This window comes from Triturus cristatus, chromosome 3_2, assembly GCF_964204655.1.
Source record: "Triturus cristatus chromosome 3_2, aTriCri1.1, whole genome shotgun sequence".
In the NCBI taxonomy this organism is placed as follows: Eukaryota; Metazoa; Chordata; class Amphibia; order Caudata; family Salamandridae; genus Triturus; species Triturus cristatus.
Genome location: NC_140584.1, coordinates 257,585,611 through 257,606,477, shown reverse-complemented (window position 1 = coordinate 257,606,477; position 20,867 = coordinate 257,585,611).

Below are 20,867 nucleotides of genomic sequence, written 5' to 3'. Positions count from 1 at the left end.
GGTCCTTTAGTAACCTTGCAGTGCTTGGCTCCCAAGAGGAACTGAAGATGAGTAAGTAGGCAGTCAGAGCTGCCGGCCGGGGACCCAGACGTCATATTGCACAAAGGCCTGTTTCTCTAATACAAAACAGCATGCCTCACAATAAGTGGTTAAGTAAAGACTTTCTACTTTAGAATTTGGTAATTGTTTCTCAATTTTTCAACCCTTGAATAGCCTCAATCAGCCAACTTTTTGAGTGGAGAGCTCACGTCGAAAATAAAGCCTGAAGAAGACGACTGGAAGTTTGCATTGATTGGGAACTTTCAAATTGAAAGTAACTAACATTTGGTGAGGCGATATATTAATGGTCGAAATTTTCTGAGGCTATATTTTTCCTTTCCATGTTTTTACACCTAGTGCAAGTACTCTTGCATTAGGAAAGCATCCTCAAATTTTCTCCGGCCAAGGGTAGGAGTAACTGTTATCAGGGTGAAAATAGGAGAGGACAAAGACCCATAAATTCCTGAATGCACAGGTAAGCGTATTTGTTAGAAATGGCCTTTTTTGCAGGGTTATCCCCAAACTTTGTGCTTCTTCCTCCTTTGTTTTTCCTGACCTGTGGTTGTTGGCTATAGGACTCTGGGCACTTTACCACTGCTAATCAGTGCTAAAGTGCATATGCTCCCTGGTTAAATTGTTATTATGATTGGTTGTCCATGATTGGCATATTTGTTTTACCAGTAGGTCCCTAGTAAAGTGCACTGAGTGTGCCAGGGCTGGTGATTCAAATGCTACTGGTGGGCCTGCAGCACTTATTGTGCCACCCACAGGAGTAGCCCTAAAATTCTGTCTGTGGCCTGCTATCGCAGTGCCTGTGGGCATTTGCTTACTGCCATGTGTCCTGGCCAGTGTACACACTCGCCAGGCCTGACCCTTCCCTTTTCTTACACATTGGACACCCCTATGGTAGGCCCAAGGTACCCCCCTGAGCAGGGTGCAGTGTATGTGAAAGGTTGAACATGTACTAGTGTGGGTGACATGTCCTGATAGTGAAATACTGCCAATTTCGTTTTTCACTATTGAGAGGCTATCTTGCCCATAGGTTAGAATGGGGAATGCTGGGTATCATATTTACCTGCATATCTTCCCATAGCGTCAAGATAGACATATGAAGTCTGGTATCCCTGAGCTCAGAATTTGATAACGCATCTTTTAGGAAAGATGTTTTTTAGGTCTCGCCTGAGACAGCGCTTTAGCGCTGCTCTTGCGAGGGCTTTTGTAAAAGGGGGATCTGGAAGTGCAAACTAGTGCTTTTCAGGCCTCCAAATACAGTGCATCTGCGCGCGCACCATTTGGCAGCCTGAAAAGCACTGCCTGATCACTTTCACGGCCGCTTTGATGTCCTCAGTGAGCCGCGCGGCCACTGAGGACATCAAAGCGGCCGCGCACACCATTTGCCACCCCCTTCGTGCTTGTTTTTTTCTGTCGGAAGCAGTCTTGTTTTACATGGAGTCTGCAGTTAGAAATCCTGTATTTTTTCAAGCGGGGTCAGTATCCATTTACATATTTAATTATTCATCATCAGTTCTTTTTCCGCCATATCATTATTATGCAACCCAAAGGCAGCTTCAGTGCCCCCAGTTCAATAGGCCGTGTGTAACAATCTTGGCAAACGTTCAGAGAAAAAAAACAAATGGCTTGCAAAACGAAGCGCAATATCTACCCCACACTTGAAATAATTAAAGCAGAGAAACAAGTGGCACGATCATCACATCTGCTGTAGCTTAAACAGTTCACAATTTTGAATGTTCCTCCAATAAGACAATGGCGTCAATAACACGCACCCGTGAAAGACAAAACGTTTTAACCCGCCCCAAATGAAACAACGTTTAAAATAGCATTAGCATCTATAAGGAATGTAGTTGTCTAAAAAGAAATGCTCCGTAGTATGATTGTCGTCATTATTTTGGCTGTACATGTTCATTAGTACAGAAATGCAAAAGGGTTTCTCAAGCGTTGAAGGGTAATGTCACGCAAGCATGAATTCATGTCCGTCAGACCGTTTAACATGTATGAATAGGAGATACTGGATACTGAGGACCCGCAAAATATATTTATTTCACCAATTACGAACAACTAAATCACTCATGAGTGACAGATCTCGTAACATGCATGCGTTTATTCAAATTGAGTGGACAAGAGCGTGTTATAAATGTACTTCGTGATGTCCGTTAACATTGACAAGGGAAGTCGGGCAAAAAAGGAGCTCCTCAAACAAATCACATTGAAGCATACATCGTTTTTAGTTCTGGCGTCAGTGAGTTCTTGCAATTTTAGTAAAATTATGCATTTCATCTAGTGGATGGGAGAACCCTTGCAATGGACATACATCTACACACACATATCCGTTGGTATTTTATTTTCTTCATTCACAATTTTATTCCACCCACTCCAGTAAATATCATGTGTCTCAGGTCATCCCACTTTAGACCAAATTGGCTTATCTCTCTTTAATGTGAGTGATGACATGCAACCCTGACACAACGTGCAACTACAACCAACAAGCATTTGCAATGCAATAGGTCTCGCAGTTATACGAGTTTGAGCTATTGGCATTATAAATGACAGTGCCTTTTATTTATGTTTTAAAAAACCCAAACTTAAATAAAAAGCATTGTCATTTACAATGCCGCACGGCCGCTTTGATGTTTGATCGTGATCGCGATCACTTTCGCGGCCGCTTGTTCCACATTAGTTAATCACAGTGCATGCCCAGGCCTATTCTTTCTCTCTTGTTTCTGGCTGTAATTGCTGCAGGCCCTTGTCCTGAACAACACTCAACTTTTCCGCGGCCTCACACGCTCTGCGACAGATGGGCGGATGGTTGGACCTTCTAATCTACATCCCATCTGAAGGTGGAGGATGATGCAAATAAATGTTTTGCTTACTGGAAAGTGCACCATTTCCTTTTGCTTGAAAAAAAATAGTCAAAATGCGCCACAGGCAGTTGTTGCTGTCACACTTCTCACTCAGGCACGAGGATAAACTCCACTTCCCGTGCTCCCCAACTGCAGCTGGGTATGTTTTCTCGAACATTCCAGTGTTATCAGATGGACACACCCGCCCCTAGCTCTGACTTTACAGATCTCCCCATTTGTTACACACATGATCAGTAATTTCCCTCGGCTGATTAGAATGTTTTGCGCCCGCTCTCTCATCGCGGTGGAGCCCTTCCCATTGTGTAGATGTGATGAGAAAGGAAGCACCACACTGGTGAGAAACAGTTTGATCTTGGCAGATAAGCGAATGAAGCAGGCAGCCCTACAGCCTGGCATGTTCTCAGTTTCTTCAGTTGTCTTGTGATTTCTACTGGTTTGAAGCTTTAAGAGGGCCAAACCATGTCTCTGCTAAATCGAAGGAGCAGAGGATTTGCAGTTTTAGGTCTCGGCTACAGACAGCTTTAATGTTAACTGTGCGAAGGGAGACCTATTGTTTCCATTGCATAACATATACTTAGATGGGCTTTGGGTCTGTCCCTTGCACACAGTGGTCAAAGTGTATTTAAAACAAGCATTTGCAATGCAATAGGTCTCGCAGTTATACAAGTTTGAGCTATTGGCATTATAAATGACAGTGCCTTTTATATATGTTTTAAAAAAACCAAACTTACATAAAAAGCATTGTCATTTACAATGCCAATAGCTCAAACTCCTATAAATGCGAGACCTATTGCATTGCAAATGCTTGTTAAATTCTGTGTTGGAAAATAGCACTTTTAGAAAGAGACTATTTTCTTGTTCAACCTTTCTGTGTGCCTCTGCCTGTTTGTGGATTGACTGTCTGGTTTGTGAGTGACAGGGGATGGGGTGGCTACCAGAGGCTGGGTGAGTCAGCACTAGGCTGAATAGACCTATCTGCATCTAGAGTGGTGGGAGGAGTTGCACCTGGACCTGAATAGGCTGTGCCTGCGTTCCACAATGCTGGCTCCACCTTCTGTGGTGTGTCTGATGGCCCTGGACTCCACTCACAAAGAAAGAAGACATGCACTGGTAGAGGGCACCTAGAACTGGTTTGGACTGGATCCTGGACCCCTCACACATGTAAGAACAAAGACTTTTGGGGTATAAGTAGCTGTGCTGAAACCCCAGTAAAATTAGACTACTTTTTGCCAACAATAGGAATCCCTACCAAAGAAGATCAGCTGAAGAGACTGGAGAGGAAGACTGCCCTTGCTGTGTGCTCTGGTGCTGACCTACAGTTTGCTGTTACTACTGAGGAAGGGGACAGGGGACTTTGCTGTGTGCCGTGTTCCCCCCACCTGCTTGAAGGAAGGACTTTGCTGTGTCCAGGAATAAGAGTCTCCAAGGGCCTGAGAAAACGTGGCCTCCTGTTGCAACTCAGGGACACAAAAGTTGCAGAAGAAATCCGCTGGTGAAATATCCAGTGCGTGTGGCTGCGCACTGATTGTGGCCCTGTGACCTTTGCCCTGCCTGCCCGTGTCTTCAATCACTCGGTGTGCTTGTCGGCACACATCAGGGCTCTGGGCGATGTCCACCGTACCCCCATCGCGGATCCCTGCCGGGTGGTTTTGGTGAGCGAGAGTGCCTGCCAGGACACCTCCCGAGACAAAGCATTAGGGGTTAATATCACCGCCGCCGGCCCGGTTCCCGAAAGGAGAAGCCTGTGGAGATGCGGCGAACTGCCTCTAACCAGGGAAGTCGCTCTGATCCCTTTTGCCAAGATCACCGCTCCGGCCCGAGTTCCAGGAGGAGGTCGCGTCAGCAGAGAAGTCGCGGGCCGTTGCTAAGCATCAAAGGACACCCCAGCGAGGGAGCGCCGGCTTCGTTGCGCCCCGCCCAGCAGGACGTCAGCCTGAGCCGGAGGAGAACTGCGACTGAGTGCGGGAAGCAGCCGCAAAGAGAGAACTGCTGGCAGACTCGTCAGCGCGGACTCCACCCTCCACGTCGTGACCCCAGGTAACTGTTCCGATCTGTGACCGGGGCTTGAGACTGAGGTTGGCAGGAGTGCTACCGGTGGGCTGGGTCTTGCTGGCTGGGGAACTGTGTCGGCTGGCCCATATTCGCACAGTAAGTAGGGTGTGATAACGGGGCCAGCCTAGGATCACCATTGAGGTAACATTCAGGAGCTCACGAGAACTAAGGGGTGATTAGTGACTACGCTTCCCTCCTGAGGTCATCAGTGCGGCCTGTACCGGCACAACAGAAGAGCTGCGGTACCGGGGGCCGCTCCAAGGAGCCTATTTGTTTTTCACCATTTGGGGGCATAGTGTGGCAGCGCTGACCCCGGAGACAGCCGATTAAGAGGCGCATCAGTTTACCAGCAACAAGGGGCTGGTGTATGTAATATGTCTTGCGGGGCACGTTTCAGGGATTAAAACCCTGACATTAACACCGTAGGAAGTGTTGGAGGGCGTACAGTGGTACACATCGAACGTGGAGCTAGCAGGCTCATGAGGGAGAGTTTCCCAGCCAGAAGAGCACCGCGTGCAGGTGCTTAGGGTAACTGACTTGCGATAAGTTGTGGAGTCTGTTGGATTATCACATTCTACTTGCCTAAAAGAGACTGTTACAAGCTATTTTTGATCACAAGTACATTTCAGAGAACATTCTAAAGAAGATTATTTATGTATGTTGGATTTATGTCGTTCTGGTCTTGCACAATCTAGATAAAGAGATATCTATTTTTATGAACACCTGTGTGGTGTCCCTTTGTGGTTTTTCACTGTGTTATTGTGAGTGTTGGGGCAAATACTTTACACATTGCCTTGGGGATAAGCCTGTCTGCTCGTGCCAAGCTACCAAGGGGGTGAGCAGGGGTTATCAACAGTGTGTACCCCCTTACCCTGACTAGAAGCAAGGGTCCGTATTTGCTCAAAGGTACCTACCTTTGCCAACTAGAGACCCCCAGTTCTAACAGTATTCCTGTACAAAAGGCAAATAATTTTCCTTATAGACAAAATGAAACTTAACAGCAAATTCTCTTTTGAGTCACATACGGATACATGGAAAAAAGCACAGCTACAACATTTCTGTGCATCGAAAGAATTACGCATCTGCGAACTTCTGCATATCTACAACTCGTAAAACCAACTCTGGGGGCAGAGTTTTTGTCAAACAGGTAAATCATAGAACTCACTACACATAGCACTGCAAAAGGTTAACAATAGTCTCCCTTTATGAAATATAACCAATCTTCTTGTTTTAATCTTATCAGCCTATTGAGGTATAGGTTTTAGTGCTTAGATGCTGATAACTTGACTAGTTTAGTGCTTTGAAAAATAAAAGCAAGATGGAAGATCTGCAACAGTGCTCCCCGACACCTGATGTTAACAAGAGCTTGCAGTGTGCTGGGTCCAACAAACACTGTCTGCACACAGCACAGGGAGCCAACATGCCTGATGACGGAGTTGTAAATGCAGTGAAGCCAATAAATGGTCAGTGTGTTTAATTTATGCATTTCTCTTTTCTTTCATGTGAGTAGCATATCTAAGACAACATTCTTTTATAAACACATTTGTGTACACCATGTGCAGGTTGCGAAAGCCGGCTTTAAATAGGGTGAATCATTCTACAGCGCTCCTCTTGCAGGCTTGCTCCCTTGTCACACATGGACTGCACTTCGTGTCATTATATAAAGGAGTGTGGAGAGAGAGACTGGATACTGCTGGCATCGAGTGAACTTTCTAGCTATCCCTCCCTGTAGGCCCATCCTTTAAGCTGACATCCATGACTATTCCACCTCTATATCCTTTGTTTATATACCCACCTCCATGTGCCGTACAATATAATGAAGACGCAAAGGCAATGAAGAGTCGAGTCACAAGTTTAATGTTCCTCATACAATCCCCGATCGCCAGTGACAGTTCAACTGTCAAAGCACCAGGGCGCCAGAGAAAACAAAGGAAGATTCCAAGAATGGAAATGAGTGGAAAAGGGTGATACCAAAGAAAAGCAAAAGTGAAAACAGGTAAGAAGAAGCACAATATAATATACACTAAAGATATAACAAAATTCCAACACATCTCCTTCATATACAATTTTTTCCACTTATATTCTTATACCAGGAACCAGCGAAGAAGAAAACACAGAACTAGGAGAAAATTTAACAAAATTAATAAATAAGGCAATCATTCAAAACACATAATTCTTGTGGCAGTCTGGAGCTTGAGAGACCCTAGAACTGCGAGAACAGCCAGGCAGCTCCCAGGGATTAGACATTGGTACATCAGCTACAGGTCCCAAATCTGGTACTGGAACAAGGCACTTTGAAATTCTGTCCATGTTCCACACTTTGACATCCTCAAGTGTAACCACATTATTATCAACCTTAGTAACTTTGAGTGGTTTGGAGAATTTACTCATGCCTCCTTTCATAGGGACAGGAGATTTAACCATCTCCAAATCTCCCACCTTGCAGCTCCTGTGTTTCACCCCATGTTTGGCATCGTACCTCCTTTTATAATCCTCTTCGTGATTCTTGATGCACTCATTTACCACTCTGTGATGGACCCATCCAGCTGGGAAACAACTTGGTGCCCGGCAATCTCCCCTTGAGTGCGTGCGTGCGTGTGTCGGCCAACGGCCGTCGCGAGCACTACCTTGGTAGTGCTGCGCACGTCCGTTGGCCAACGTGACCCCGTCCACCATGTGCAGGTTGCGAAAGCCGGCTTTAATGAGGGTGAATCATTCTACAGCGCTCCTCTTGCAGGCTTGCTCCCTTGTCACACATGGACTGCTCTTGAATGCTGGCCAGCCATTGGAGAAGAGATTTGTCTCTCCGAACAGGCCCCGTCCTTTTCGGATTCGGGGGCGTGTTTTTTGCTACTTTTCGAATTATCTCCTCCAGCCAATGGCAAGAGGAGAGAAAAGAAAAACACGCCCCCGAATTCGAAACCGCCGCTGCCTTTCTCCGAGGCATTTCTGCTTCGCCTCGGAGAAAGGCAGTGGTGTGCTCGTCCTCTCGTTTTTACGGGCCACTGTAAAATCAAATCGAAACTTTACTTCATTGCAGCTGGAAATTGATATTTCGTGCAAACAGTTCAAATGCGTTACGCAGACTCTAATTAACCCGGATGTAGAAGCTACCGAGTTTAGTTCACGAGGACTGTTTCAATATACAAACTTCCGTAGGGGCGGAGTTTATGGACCGCTGCACATAACTGGAACTGGGCGGGGGGGGGTTATTTAACGTTGTGCAGTAATGTACGAGAAGAGAACGAACCGTGGGGCTTTCACGCTGCTGGGTTCTTTAAGGTGTACATTTCAGCTTCCCCATGCAGCTCCAAAACTTGTCTTATCCATGTTCCTACCCGGCTGTCACCCTACAGGACGTGAGAATGGTTTTGTCCAAGCTAAGCAGGTCAACTTGGAACTCCGCCCTGTCTCTCATCTGTGAAAACAATAACACGACGGTAGCTCGATTGGCATGTCACGGCAAGCGCAAGACAATTCTCATCACAGAGCGCACGAGGCACAGGCCCCGCTCGAGAGACTCGTCGCCAGACAGTGCGCGAGCCGTCCTGCTGCCCTCCCCCGCAAAACGTCACTCGGCGCTGCGCGAAACCTCACTCTCCCTCGTGTGCCCTACAGAGAAGCCCGAAACACGTATGAGCCATAGAGAGGCGCAGGGAGAGTGCGAGAGCCCCCGCGAGGTCCCGGGCACGGCACTGGCACCGACCCCGCCGCCGCCGGAGCCGGCCATGGACCAGTGCGTGACGGTGGAGCGGGAGCTGGAAAAGGTGCTGCACAAGTTTTCGGGCTACGGACAGCGAGCGGAGCCTGGAGGAGCTCATCGACTACATGAGCGGTCTGCGCCGTGAGATCCTGCAAACAGCCAGTGAGAGCCGCCTGCGTGCCGCAGCGACCCCCACCCCTTTTATCCACCCCCCTATACCACCTCCCATAACATAGAGCGCTGAGAGTCCGGAGGCCTTAAGGCCCAATACTCCAGCACAGGTTTTTGCTCCCAAGAACCTCCAGACTTTAGGTATGGGATGTTTTGTGCCTTACAATCATTAATCGTTTGCCTAAAAAACAGTGCTTCAAATTAGCAGGTACTGTCCGGTACCAAGTACCTGCGCTTCTTTCATTTCAATGGGAGAGTTCCTGCTCTTTTCAGCACTGCTGCAGTATATCTAATGGTAGAGTACCGTCACTTCACTGAATAGTGAGAGACTGCACTTCTGTATTTCCTTTCAAAGCACTGGCCTATCCCTAAAGAAATGACACACGAGTACGTAAATAGATGAGACATCCATTGTACGTCTGCGGAAGACGCCTCACGCTCACACGAGAGGACAAGGTGTGCCCTGCCCTGGACGATATCCATCAAAATAAGGGCCTTACGGCTAACTCTTGGGGTATCGGGTGTCACGTGTGAGTAAAGCAGTCGGGTCACTCGTGTCACGAGGGCACCCTGCTCCCAGTCCTAGCCTATTCTTTTCCAAAGCAGTGTTCTGGTGTGTTAGTCCTCCTCAAACGAACAAATACTACAATTCCCAGAATGCATATTTATAGTGAATGTTCAGGAATTAATGTGTGTGGCTTCCGACCATCTGTGTGAGACGTGCAGCGTCTTGATTTTTTTTTTGTAAAATCTTTTTATTGGCATTTCATTATCTTACAAGGTCCACATTTTGTGAGATCAACATTGCAGATGGTTAGCTACATTAATCACAAGTTTTTTGTTGTCGGGTTGTATAGTTTTAATTAGAAACATGAGTCATAACTCAACATTCTTCTTTGTATCTAATTTGTTCTTTAGTTTTTGCACTTACGAGTATAGAGCTGCAAATGGAGGCCAGGCTTAAAGGCCGGGCGCAGCGGTCCTTAGATAGCGCTACACTAGGCTTAATTTGTTGTTCACTTGCACTACGCACCCCTCTATAAAAGAGTACTTGGGCTACAAAGGCATGTAATGGAACTGTCACTCTAGCACAGCAGGTTGTAACAGCGTGGTTGTGTAAGCACCTGCTGTGGGGCAAAATACAAAGCACTGATTGGAAGTCCACTGGTTTCACTCAGGGGTTAAACCCTCCACAGATGATGAAGGAAGTAACATAGAGAGGGGCCCGCTGGTTCTCCGGGTAAGTATGGGTCTGCATGTACAAGACTTATAGGGTGGCTGAGAAGTCAGGACGTATGAAGGTCACTTAGCATCCATAACCGAACCTCAGTGCAGCCCCTTGATTGGCTATGGAGGGATCCAGAGTAGCAGTTTACATGCTGTGTTGAGACTTTTTGGTAAGTGTGAATGGCCTCTGGAGCAGTGCTTCCAAAACATTTTTAAATCGCCACTCAATTTTTAAAACAACAAACTTTAGCGACCCACCTAGCTATAATGGATTAAGGGGCGATTTCTTTTTTTTATTAAATGTAACTAATGCTTTGTGTGGTAGTGCACTGACATTTACAGGCACCAAATTTTCCATTGGAACGACCACTGTGTGTGGCTCTGTGTGTGGGTGCACATGCAATAGGTCTCGCATTTGAGAGAGATTAAGCTATTGACATTGAAAATAACAATGCCGTTTCTTTAAATGTTTTAAAAACATAAACAAAAATAATGTCATGAGCAATGCCAATAGCTCTAACTTTAACAATGCCGAGACCATTGCATTGTAAATGCTTGTTTGATGAAGTAAGCAGATGCCGTGTTTAAGCTGAAGATCTGCCTGTGGACAGGGGTTGGAACGGATCCGGGGACTGACATCTTTTTAAGGCGAGGACGAAGCGGATCACGAGTCTTGTTTATGTATTCGAGTGTTCTTCTTGGCAATACTAAACACAGATGTAATGTAAATTTGATGTAAATATAAGAGTTAAGGTTATAAGAGACACAAAGGTACCGCATGCAATTCTTTTTGTATTGGTGGATTGTGTACATGTGTTGCACAGTCAGCAAGGCACCTACATAACTAGACACCTTTCCATAATTCTCTATCATCATTGGGGTTCTTTTGACCTCAGCCACAGTCACTGTGCCCAGCCATAGACACTGCAGACACTGTGGAACGCCTGATGTTCTGCCGCACTTGTGACCGCGCGCCACCCGCCCGCCCGACTGACTGACTGACTGTTGGAGTTGAGCCAGGCTGTGGCATGCAAAAGGCGAAGAGGAGTGAAGGAGTGGAGGCATCAGTTGTTTGTTTCTGACAGAGCTGAGCACACGTCGGAGGAACATTGTTGTGGCATTCGGCGGCATTCCCATTACATTGAAAGTGAGAGGGGCCAGTGGCTGGCCGGAGCAGTTAACTGTGTCGGCCCCCATGGGGTGCCGTGAGGCGCAAAGCAGCACACGTCCCCAGACAGTAAACATCTGGCTAGTAAGCCTATAGCCACACCAGAAGGCCAGAGAGAGCTAAAATGGGACCGGTGCTTATAAAGTCAGAAGGAAAACTTGTGTGCTTGGTAAAATAAATTTGATACCAGACTAATAAATGGTACCAGAAAACCACGTAGAATTGTCTAAAATTGGTCAACACTACATTAGGGGGAGACAGGAACATGGAGGAGAAGGAAGGAACCTGTGAAGAAGAATCAAAAAAGATAAAGTGTGGACCCCCAAAGAAGCAACTCCTACAAAAAGACCGTTGCAAAGTAAGGCAGGGGAAGCATCAGTCACTAAATCGATCAAGGACTTCGTAGGGAAACATTTGAAAAGAAAACAGTTACTATCTGAATCTCTGTTGGGTGGAGAAGGGCAATTGATTCAGGGGGAGAATGTTAGCCAACTATCCCTGAAAGTAGAGTTACCCTTCTTAAACTACAAAGAAACATTTAGCCAAAATGAATTATCCCCAGAACCCAGACTGTCCTCATCACCACGGCTCTTCCCATCCTTGGAGGGCAGAGGTTTACAATCGGAAGGGGAGGGTATAGGGACTGAAAGTGAGCACTGTAGCTCGGCAAACACTAACTCCTCCGGAGAGGGGCAGAAGGAAAGAACGGAACAGTCTCCAGAAAAAGGAGACGAAGAATCAGCACAAAACTCTATTCTAAATCTTGAGATCTTGGCAACGCCATCAGCCTGTATGTTGAATGTAATGTTGATACTACAAAAAACTTTGCAGGGTTTGCTGGAGGTCTCAGTGTTGAATAATGATATCTTAAAAGCCCAAAAATATCAGTTACAAAGTATAGTGGGGGAACTGAAGCGGATTAAGGATCATATGCCATTGATAGTAAGGCCTGAAGAAGGAGCAAAACCATCTACCCAAACTCCAGTTTATCAGGAGGTAGAGGAAGTGCCCCGGTCGTCTGTTTTACAAAACGTAATTATATCTAGCACTGAATCGACTAGATATAGGCAATATATTCCCCGGACAAGAAAAAGGAGGAAAGGGTCAAGGAAGGGGATAAGGGAAGAACAGATGAAGGGTGTAGGGAGGGATAGAAGGTATCAGAGTCTGGTAATAGTTAAAAAAAAGAATCTACAGACATTTAGAAAATGCTCCAAAGACTACTATAAGTAAGGCGATTTAGGAAGGAAAGCAAATCAGATTTAGTGATAGGAGAAGTAGCCCACATCCCCGAAGTAAGAAAAATTACAGAGATAGTAATAAGGTAGGTGGGCAAAGAGAAAAGGGTGATCCGAAGGATCGAACAGGGAGAAGAGGGGGAATGGAACTGATGGGCTGCAGAAAGATGGGAGAGTGTAGTATGAGACCCCCAGAAATAGAAAGCAGAGATGTGAAAAATTTATGGTTGTACTTTGAACCTTCTCAGTATAGAAAGAGAGGTAAAAAGGCGAGAAAGTTACAACCGTTAAATCAGTCCCAGCTATTCTCCTTCTCTAAATATTCAAGCTTGGAGGAAATAGGGACAAGCAACCTTAAACAAGAGGATTCAAGGAAAATAATTATGGGAATGAAGTTACGAAAGTGCTACTGTATTCTAGTAAGGTTAAGTTGGCACTAATGAAAGCAGAACAGGAGGCAGAAATGCCCACACATAGCAAACATGAAAAACCATTTCTTCAGCACCATTCTGGATTGGGATCAAGGCAGGTTAGGCTGATTGAGCAGAGACACAGGGAGAAGGAATATCTGGAAATCACTGTGGTACAAACCGATATGGCTAGACAAAGGGGAAGACAGATACTTGAAAATAGATATAAGGCCATTGCTTCACCAGGATATTTAGAGGATGGGTGGTTAAGGGAAATAGATTAGGACATAGGGACGTCACACAGCCTCGGGGTATTAACATGGAACATCAATGGTTACAGGAGAATGTCAAAATTAGAAAGATTCAAGCGATCTATTGGCTTTTATAAGATTGTTTGCAAGAAATGCGGCTGTGTGACAAAACCCCTAGGATTGATGGGTTTGTCCAGATAAGTAGATCGGCTAAGATTGGCAGGTGGACAAATAACCGTGGTATGTACCAAAATAGCAAAAAAAGTGACAGTTGAAAGTCAAATGTAGCTGGCTTATGGCCTGAAGGTGTATCTTTTAGACCCAGATCTTAAATATGATTGCATGACTATAGTATATGCAGGGATGTGGGGGTAAGGAATGATGGGGTGAATTGGGAAAATTCAAGGAAGATATAGAGGGCCTGAGTGAACCACACTCTTGAGAGCTGTTAATTCTGTTGGGGGATTGCAAACATAAATTGGACCCTCGATTCATGGAGTATAGGGCAATTGATCGTGTATAAAATAAATGATACCAGTTTTCCAGATGTTGATCTGGCAGCGCAAGATATGGTCCTAGGAAAATTTTTGGGGTCAAAGGGCGTAGTCTGTTTGAATGGAAGTATAGATGCTGATCGTCCCGCAAGTCAAAAATTTAAGAGGGGACAGCAACCCTGCCCTATAGACTAAGGGGCACATGCATCAAGCTTTTTACCGGTCACAAACGGGCCGATTCTCAGAATTGGCCTGTTTGCGACCGGTAAAAAGACATTTCCGATGCATCGCAATTTTTGCGATTACCTATTTTTACGAATGCATTTAAGGAATCGCAATTTGCGATTTCCTAAATGCAATACATGAACAATTTTAAAAATTCGACTTTGCATTAAGGATTCTCAAATTGATGGTAATTTGCAAATCCTTAGAAAAATGCACAAAATTGCATTTTTCAAAGTGCCATGTGGTGCATACAAATGCCCTTAGGGCATGTGTGTGCGCCAAAGTGCACACACCTTTTTGGGGGGGGCCTTTGGCCCCCTAGCAGCCTTGCAATTGCATCCGCAATTTAAGATTACCTGTTTGGTAATCGCAAATTGCGAATGCCTGGAGGCCCTTAGGAATGTATGGGAATGCATTCCCTAGTAGCGAATCGCAATTTGCGATTCGCTATTAGGGAACGTGTAGGAATCGATATTTATTTTGTGATTCCTACATGCATAAGGAATTGCGACTCCTAAATAGCGATTCCTTAAAAATCGCTATTAAGAAATCGCAATTCCTTATCTTGATGCATGTACCCCTAAATCTTTATGCACGCCAGGAATTTTGATTTAGTTAGGCATTTTGAGGTGGTGCAAGGGAAGCGATCATTACCCTATAAAACTTGAGTTAGTAGGGGGTGAAAAGAGACCTAGAGAAAAAGTGTTCCCTGTCCAAATGGAATACCCTAGGCATCTAACCATAAGAATGTCTGTAGAGTGCATGGAAAAACTAACCAGATTCCAACAGAACCAAACATTATGTGGCTCCTCTAGAAAAAATTTAGGGTGGTATGAAAATATAATTAGACAGGTCGTTCAATGTTTAAGGGTTGAAAGAAAAGGGAATAAAGATGGTGATAATAGGAACCACAGATTATGGTTTAAAGGAAACTATTGGTTTAATAAGGAATGTAGGAATTTAAAAGCACAAATAAGAAAAGGGGAGAGAAGCCTTAAGCTAAGGTATGACACTGCGAGTTATAGCAGCCTCCAGAAGGTATAGAAAAAATATAAAAGGTGAATTAGGGATCAAAAAAGAATTCACCAAGAGAAATTCTTGGGGAAAATTCTGGAAGCAATAGAAACAAAATATATACAAAAAAAATCTGAAAACTAGTTCAGGAAAGCTCTGGTAAAATACAGGGGGCTGTGAATTGTGTGGTGACAGAAGGGGCCTGGGGGCGATTTTCTGAGTGAAACATATGGGAGAAGGGGGGAACCCGTAGTGAAGAGAGTTACCCATTGGGATGATATAAATGAGGATATAAGATCCCAATTCAGGACATGTAAGGTCAGACGCATCATAGCAGATTTAACTTTGACTAGGGCAGCTGGACTGGATAATCTACCAGCGGTAATTATAAAGACCCAGCCAGATTAGAGGGCTGAATACTTTTGTCAAATGTTCAAGCGCATACTTGGCACAGGACAGATACCAGAAAGCTGGAGTAGGGCGATTGTTAGACCTGATAAAGCCGGATTCTTATCTACCTTACCATCACCAAGAATCCTCTCTGGTCGCCAGGATCTTTTTATCTGCAAAATAGTGTAGAGGGGAGGAAACTCAAATTTTAGTACATAATCAACAAAATCAAATCTTAACTCCAAAGGACCTCTGACTCCGAATCAAATTTTAGGGATTTATTACAGAGCCAAAAATAAATGCACATACAAACACCTCAGCACGAGGTTAAGGAAATAAATGGGCACTAATACACACAATAGTCTACGCAGGAGTCTCATCTGACTCAGAATAAGAAGAATTGTCAGCTCCAATAACATAAGACAAGCGATGATCACTCCAATCTCTACATTAGAAGTCATTTACCTAAAAGAAAGTCAGTTAGTCTATCCCTACTCTATCTCTAAGGTGAAATCCCTACTTCGCATTATCCCAGGCAAGAGTAAAAAGGTGTCAGAAGTGAAGACTTCCTTAGAAGTGCACTCACTTAGTCAGAGCTCAACTGTTCAACCCACGGGGAACTGTCCCTAATTCAAAATCCCCAAAACATAGAACACGCCCTCCGGCACACCTCTTCAGCCAGGTCTTCTTCCAGTACTTTTCCAGTGAAACTTGTCTCCCTTCCAACGACAGTACACTCGTCCTTGGGTCCCAGGCACCTTCTCTGCCGAAAATATAATCCATACATTCCAGTATACTCCCATATTGGCTTCTCGTACCATCCTAACTCCTAGAACAAAGGGTTAGTCTCTAACGAGCTAAGTGTCCTTGCACCTGCAACAAAAACATGGGAACGAGAAACTTTCCACTTCTATGAGATTTTCTAACATTCTAAATCCCAAAGCCTTACTAAGGGAAATCATTTTCTGCCTACAATATTTAGCCAACATAAGAAATTAACAGGCCTTTATCTTTAAACGTATATGCGATCAGGCCGTTAAACACAAATTTTTATAATCACTCTATAAGCATTCATTTCATTACATTCACATATGGATAAGCAAACTACATGTGCAGACTTTAATATGGTGCACGTTTAAATCTAATACATCACATTACATGAAACCCAATCATTATGCGTTGACTAAAATACATTTGCAGTGAACTACGACATTGTTCTTCATGAAAGGCATGGTTACATTTCTAATCACACTGTCATGAGCAGATTTGAATAATATATTTCTAAATCACACATTACTATGAGTCATTTAACATATGTGGGTGAGGACTAACAGTGATTATAGTGCACCCCTACAATTTTCAGAATAACTTGGCGCTCTATCAGACCCATCCATAAGCAGGGAGATATAAAAGCTCCTAAGAAATTTAGCTTAATAAACTTGTTGGATGTTGGAGAAAAAGTCTTAGCAAAAATTATATTGGGAAGGTTAAAAGACTGGGCAGAAGTAAATCATATTGTGCCCCCTGAACGGGGGGTTTAAGGAAGTGCACTCTACCATTGATCATTGCTTCTGTTTCTGGTCCATCGCTCGGAAGTCGTTGGAGATTAGAGGCAGCTTGTACTGATGTTTTATCGGCTTCTGGGCAGATTCTGATTTGGTGGACCAAAAACGTCTATGGGAGGCCCTGACAAGGTGGGATATCCCGAAGGGTCTCCTCAGTATAATTCAGAAGCTACACAGCTATACCTAGGTACAGGTTATTATGGATACTGAGGAAATCTTGACACAGAACATTTTATTGAAAATGGATTAAGACAGGGGTGCGTCTTGGCTCCCCTACTCTTCTCTTCATTTATAGCAGACTTGCCATCAGCTCTGGGGAGGGGGGGGGGGGTAAAGGGGTGTCAGCCCCAAAATAGTTGGGAAACATGTTGCGTGACCTTGTAATTTTTTATCAGACAGAGATAGGCCTGCAAATAAAGCTGAACACGTTCATGGAATATTGCAACTGTAAAAAACTAGTAGTGAATATGGAAAAAACAAATGTTCTGTACTTTGGTAATACAATAAAGTGTAAATGGCACCTAGGCCACACCAAGCTGGAGATAGTAAAGAAATACAAGTATCGGGTCTGGTTTGAGAAGTCCCAAAAATGGGGTATCCATCTGGAATCAATGAGAGTAAGGGCTCTCGCCTCAGTCAGTGGCCTGAAGAAATTCAATAAGGATTACGGTGAGATGTCAGATAGGCCTGTTTTGAAAGCCTTTGTGGCCATAATTCCACTGCAATTCCAATATGGAAGCAAATTGTTATATCTAAGCGGAAAAAGCGGATTGGAAGTCGAGGAAGGTAAATGCCTAAATAAATTCTCTCTGCGGTGCAAAAATGAAATACAGCAAAGTGAATTAAAATGGGCTAATGGGGTTAGGAAAACTTTGGTAAAAGTTTGTAGGGATATGGAAATTAAGTTATGCCCAAAGGATTTACAAATTGATATTACTAAGAGTGAGTTTAGGGTAATAGGCAAGAAATTATCCTGAAAATAATACAAACAGTACCTTAGGGAAAACAATCAGATCATTTTATGTCTAGTTCGTGGTAAAAGGCAGTAGGATACCCGTATGTGAATGCATTACCCAGTTGCAGTTTAAGAAGAGAAGAATTATGGATAAGAGTCGGAATTAACCCCTGCTATATTAATGAAAAGGCAAAAATAACCATGATTGATCATGAGGGGAATTGCACATGTGCTTTAACTACTAAATGCGATATATTGCACGTTTTATTGGATTGTTTTACAGTACTGGTTCCACGGAAAATGTTTTTATTCGGAATCCATTTAAAATATGGATTTCGAAACTGTGTTCAAGCTATGGAACTTTTAACATAAATGAGATTCTTTGATATAGCCTGCGTCATGAGGGAGCTTTATGATTGCTACTAAAAAGGTTTTTATGTGTATATAGAATGTAAAGTTTAGGTAATTTAAAATGATTGTATTAATAGTGTGTGACGGTATGATGAAGACATGACGATGGGGTATATTTTAACATATCTTGATTTTTATAGGTGTTCATACAATGAATGAATCTTTAGAGATTTTTATTGGTTGTTTTAAGTAATTTAATTATAAAAATTTGAATGGCTGTATACGATATGTGTTTAAGGACCAAGTAGTCTAAATAAACATCACCTTGACTGACTACATGACTAGTTAACCTTTAATTCCCAACAACGAGTTGGAAGTGGCCTACATGGATAACTTTAAATTGGAAAGTGCCAATATGTGTTCCATTTGACCCAGAGGGACATCCAAAAGACTGGTGTCTCTATACTTTACCCCTAGTTAAAATCTAAACACTCAAAATTCCAATCCTTGACCTAATGTCCAGCAGTCAGTCTGTGGTTCTCAAAACGTATGGTTTGAGAGGAATCTCATCTGGGGCATGGAGTAAGATGGACAGGGGTTGCTAGTTGTATTTACCTGAAAGTAGAGTAGAAATGTGATTATCGCACTAGAATAGATCTTTGTTTTGTATTGTTCGTGTGACTGAAGGTGAGCGTGTGCATACTCGAATGAAATGTGGCCACAGAATGATGTTGTTGTATAATATTGTGTAATGTGTAAACTGTTGTTTTTAATATACATTGCATGAAACGTGGTGAAACAAAGTGTAAAAGTTGAATGTATATCATAACACAATGATAGAAAAATAGGCAAGGTTTTCCCACTGTAAGATCCGTGCAAGTGTACTTTCAAAATTAAGTAATATTTGATCAGGCAGGAAAAGAGGCAAATATTAAACTACTAAATACGCCTAATCATGGAGATAACCCTTAGAGCATATGCAGAAGGAATTTTCCAGTGACAAAAAGAAATTACTAAAGTATAGCCTGGAGAGGTTTAACGCCACCCAAAAGCATACGTATCCTTGGCCAACATAAGGAACGTTCAACAATAGAATAATTGACCATGTTATATACCTCCGAAGTAAATATGCAGGAGCCAAATTAGAGAAAAGGGGAGCCACCATAGCGTTATGGAGAATATTTTGTGAAAAATCAAACGACACCTCAGAAGGCGATACCCCTACTACTCTGGCTGTTCCCCTGCCTCCATATGACCCTATGAGACCCGCACCCACGAGCCTAGCATCTATTCACTAGTGCAGCTGCAAGAAGCTGCAGTAGAGTTTGAGAACCCTGAAATTGGAACCCCTCCACACTCCCCGACAGCCACCCCCAAAGATACCCCACAACTGCCAAAGCCATAAAAGCCATGTACTCCTACACATTATTAGGGTAGGGGAACCACAATTTTCAGGGAAATTAGTAGCGCAATTTGTGCTGCATCTAGATCCAGCCTCTCCTCAGCAGGATAAGAGTGAAGAGCAGGGTTGAAAAAATTGTGATGATCAGTCACATATATCATCAGCAACGCCGCTGTTGCTACAGAAAGGGGATACCACATGAAGGGTAATTAGAAAACAAGTGTCCAACCCACAGCATAGGGACATAGGGAATGCAGGGTGGAGTGACTATGTGTATAGGGCTGTAAGTATGACACAACAGCTAACATCTCAAGCAAGGGAACAGGAGCATATAAGTACTGAAGATAGTTCATGCCCTTAGCAGAAGGAGAATGGGGGGGGGGTGTAATAGCCTCACCAGTGAGTGTGCAGGACTGGCTATCATGCAATGAGAGTTGGAGAGAGACAAGTGATGTGAGGAGAGAAAGGTATGACAAGGACTTTACAGGACAAACTCAGAGGAGTTTTGAGAAATTAGAAGACATGATAGAATCCATACATCAGCGTGTGGAGGGCATGGCTCAACTGCTTCAAACCCCAGAAGCAAGTTACCCTTCCTATGATATCCAAGAGAGGTCACTTATTAACTTAGACCACACAAGGAGCACATGGAGACTGCTTAAACCGACTGACACAATGGAAAGAGAGCTAGATGTGCTCCCTAGAATTAGGAAGCCTTGAGCAACAGAGCTTGAGCGATTACAATTTCAAAGCATCCATGGCCAGCCAGACCCCAGAATAGGATCCAAGGAGGTTAGAGAACGAGTTATATTCCACAACAGACCAGCACAGCAAATAAGTGCCCTGTTAAATTCATGCAGTGAAGACATCACTCCTACTGAGCTCGTTGCTGAGGGAGAAAATTGCTGGGACAGTGTTGTACCATTTGTAGATAATGTAGAGGATTAGATTGAGCGGTTAGCTCCAAAACATGAGTCGATTGCCACAAAAAGGGTCCTTTGACCAACGTAACATGGTGAATGCAGAAGATTGCATTCTGTAAGATGAGGGTGAGCCCAATAGGCACTACCCTTACATGAGGAAATGTCTGCGTATATGGCAGAAGTACGCCAAACAGCACTATCCCCAGCATGCCACCACCCCTTTGCACCAGTTGCCCCTCCTACGTAAGGGACCTGGGCCACTACAGTATGTTTATTGGCCACAGATGGACAAGGAAGACCTCAGGAAACAGTTGCCAATAGATCAGGGTATTTGAAAAACAAACTGCAGGTATCACCATGGGAATAGGTGATATAGAGAGCCTACTTAGTTCCCTAATAGAGGACAAAAC